At 52.9% G+C, this 3552-nt stretch overlaps 1 protein-coding gene across 2 annotated transcripts in view; it reads right to left on the bottom strand.

Annotated features, from left to right (window-relative positions):
- MMP25 (matrix metallopeptidase 25) overlaps positions 1-3552 on the bottom strand; it is a 16350-nt gene that overhangs the window by 8062 nt on the left and 4736 nt on the right. The gene's annotated exons all lie outside the window — the stretch shown is intronic.

Below are 3552 nucleotides of genomic sequence, written 5' to 3'. Positions count from 1 at the left end.
CCATCCATCCCTGCCTCTGTGCATGTATCCTTCCATCCATCCATCCCTGCCTCTGTGCATGCATCTGTCCATCCATCCATCCCCGCCTCTGTGCATGCATCTGTTAGTCTATCCATCCCCGACTCCTTCTTTGTATCAGCTCATCCAGTGTTCAGTGCTCAAAACTCCCTCATCCTAAGACACTCATTGGACCTATTCCCTCCCCTCGCCCCACACGGCTCTCTGCCCTCCCTTCCCAGTCAAGTTCTCCAGCCAGTGGTCTCAACTCCATCTTCACTTCCTCTGCTCCTCTCATGCCTAAGCCCACTGTGGCCTAAATTCTTCCCCAATGCGCTGGGTCTACAGGCACTAAAAAGGTGACTTTGTCCCTGGATGACCAAATACAAGCCAATGTAACTTACTGGGCTTGTGTTTTCCCCGGCCACGGCTGACCACTTCCTCCTTCACTCTTTGGGCTCAGTCTTTCTTTATCTCTGTTGATGCCACCTACCTCTTCATGGTGGGGTTCTCTGTAGCTCTGTATCTGACCGTCACGTTCCACCCTTTCCTCCCAGAAGCTCGCCAGCCCCCAAGGACTGCTGGCTCTCAAGGCGGCCACTAGCCCAGCTCTGACAGCAGATGGCAATGCACACTATGCGGCCCGGGGCAGGCCCTGCGCTGAGAGGCCCGGGTGAATCGCTCATTTCATTGGCAAGCCCATGCCACCAGCAGGCACCATTCTCCTTGCATTTCTCAGGCGAGGAACCTGAGACAATGAGGTGAAGGAAGTTGTTCATTATGAGGGGAAGAACCCTGACTTACTTGAATTCAACTTTGAAGCCCACATCCTCTTTTTGTGTGTGTGTGACAGGGTCTCACTGTGTCACCCAGGCCGCAGTGCAGTGGTGTGAACACAGCTCATTACAGTCTCAACCTCTCTGACTCAAGCAATCCTGTTTCAGCCTCCTGAGTAGCTAGGACTACAAGCATGTGCCTCCACGCCTGGCCGAAGCCCACATCTTAACGCTGTGGCACAGCCTCCCCAGTCTTTCCTCGCCCAAGCTCTTCGCAGGACCTAGGCACCTCCCTGGCTGCCCCTTTCCCCCCGTCACTCAGGCTCCCCAGGAGCCCACAGCCAATGTAGTTAATATGGGGCTACAAAGAGCTGGGCCTGGCCTCAGGCGGGATGGCCTCCCTGGCATTGCCATCCCTGCTGCAGAGCTCCCATGGGATCAGGCTCCTCTCCAGCTGAGACCACATCCTCACTCAGCTTCTAGACTGTTCCTGCTTCCCATCCCCCTCAGCACATGGCCCCTGAGAAACTGCTTGCACAAGAATTTCCCTCTGGAGCTCCACCTCTGGGGGACCTGACCTCAGACAGAGGAGACCAAGCTCTAGGGCAGGATCCTCAACTTCCTGGGCCCCACCTGCATGGCCAGCCTGGAGCTCTGCAGACTCCCACCCAGACCTGCACTCGTGCCTGCCTTCTGCAAGCCTGCTCCTCCCTCTCCCACTCTCCCACCTGCATTAACAGCACCACCAGGACACCATCCTCCAAAGGCCCCAGCCTCATCTCTCCTGTCACCAGCATCCAGCCAGATCTCAATCCGTGCCCATCCTAACTGAACCTCCCTTAGATCCGTCCACTGACCCCTTCCCCGGGAGCACACTCCACCATCTCGTGCCTGGACCGTGCGAGAACTTCCTGCCTCCCTGCCTCTATCCTACCCCGGGACCCCGCTGAAGTTGATGATAGTTCCAGAATGCAAAACCCCTTAATGATTCCCCAACTGAACAAAGGCTTCCCCATGCTTTCAAGGCCCTTGGTGATCCGGGACCTGCCACCTTCTGCAGTCTCCCTACTGATGCCATAGTTTTGGCTTCCAGCCTCAGATGTCCCAGGTCATTTCCCTGCTCACTGGCTCCTCGTACCCCTGACTCAGCGGACTCCTTGCTTTCCTATTGGATCTCAACCCTGTGGACCCGGGGAGAGCGGAACCCTGTATGTCTGGGCTTGTGCTAGTAGGCGCTCAGTGTGTATGTGTGGATATTCACATATATATATATTTGAGATGGAGTTTTGCTCTTGTTGCCCAGGCTACAGTGCAGTGGCACGATCTCGGCTCACTCTAACCTCTGCCTCCTGGATTCAATAGATTCTCCTGCCTCAGCCGCTCCAGTAGCTAGGATTACAGGTGTGCGCCACCACACTCGGCTAATTTTTTGTATTTTTTAGTAGAGACGGCGTTTCAACATGTTGGTCAGGCTGGTCTCAAACTCCTGACCTCAGGTGATCTGCCCGCCTGTGCCTCCCAAAGTGCTGGGATTATAGGCGGAAGCAAGGGCGCCCGGCCTATATTCATATATATATGGAGGGAATGACGTCACCTCTTCTAGGAAGCCTCCTGTTGCCCAAGAGCTTTGGGCCAACATCTCTGAGCCCTTGCAGGCTTGAGGACTTCCTCTGCTGGTTCTCTGTGCAGCTGTGTCACTGTGGGTTTTGTCATTGCCAGTCACTCTTCTGACTCAGCTGCCAGGTAAAGATTTGTTTTCATCTGTGTAAGCCCCCAACTCTGGATTGGAGCTAGGCACCTGCTAGACCTCTGTGATGGTCAATTTGGCCCAGCTGTCGTGCTCAGCTGGTTGGTGAAACACCAGTCTAGATGCTATGGTGAGGGTGCTTTGTAGATGCAATTAACATCTACAATCAGTTGACCTTAAGTCAAGTAGATCATGCTCCATAGTGTGGCTGGGAGTGGGGTGGGGGCAGAGCCAATCGGTTCAAGGCCTTGAGAGCAAAAGCTAAGGTTTTCTGGAGAGGAGGGAATTCTGCCTCCAGACTGTCACTGAAATCCGGAGTTGCCAGCCTGCCATACAAATTTTGGACTTGCTAGCCCCTACAATCCTGTGAGCCAATTCCTTAAAATAAATCTCTTTACATACACACACACACACCCCTCCCCATACACACATACACACACAGACACATCCCACACACATACATCCTATTGGTTTTGTTTCTCTGGAGACCCCCCAGCTGATAGAGCCTCCATCAATAAATATAAGTTAAACCTAATTATTGGCCAGGAGTGGTGGCTCATGCCTATAATCCCAATGCCTTGAGAGACCAAGATGGGAGGATCACTTGAGCCCAGGAGTTCAAGACCAGCCCTGGTGACACAGTGAAGCCCGGTCTCTACAAAAAATTTTAAAACTAGCCAGGTGTGGTGGTGCACATCTGTGGTCCTGGCTACATGGGTGGCCAAGGAAGGAGGATTGCTTGAGCCCAGGAGGTGAAGGCTGCAGTGAGCTGTGATCGTGCCACTGCACTCCAGCCTGAGCAAGATAATGAGATCCCGTTTCTACAAAAAGTAAAAAAAAAAAAGCCAGGTATGAAGGTGTGCACCAGTGATCCCAGCTACTCTGGAGACTGAGGTGGGAGGATTGCTTAAGCCAAAAGTTCATGGTTGCAGTTAGCTCTGATTGCACCACTGCACTCTAGCCTGAGGAACAGAGCGAGACCTTGTTTTTTTTTTTGTTTTTTTTTTTTTTTTTTTTTTTTTTTGAGACGGA

Source organism: Piliocolobus tephrosceles, chromosome 17, assembly GCF_002776525.5.
Source record: "Piliocolobus tephrosceles isolate RC106 chromosome 17, ASM277652v3, whole genome shotgun sequence".
Lineage (NCBI taxonomy): Eukaryota > Metazoa > Chordata > Mammalia > Primates > Cercopithecidae > Piliocolobus > Piliocolobus tephrosceles.
The sequence above is the reverse complement of the archived record's forward strand: the minus strand, read 5'-3'. Positions and strand labels throughout refer to the sequence as shown.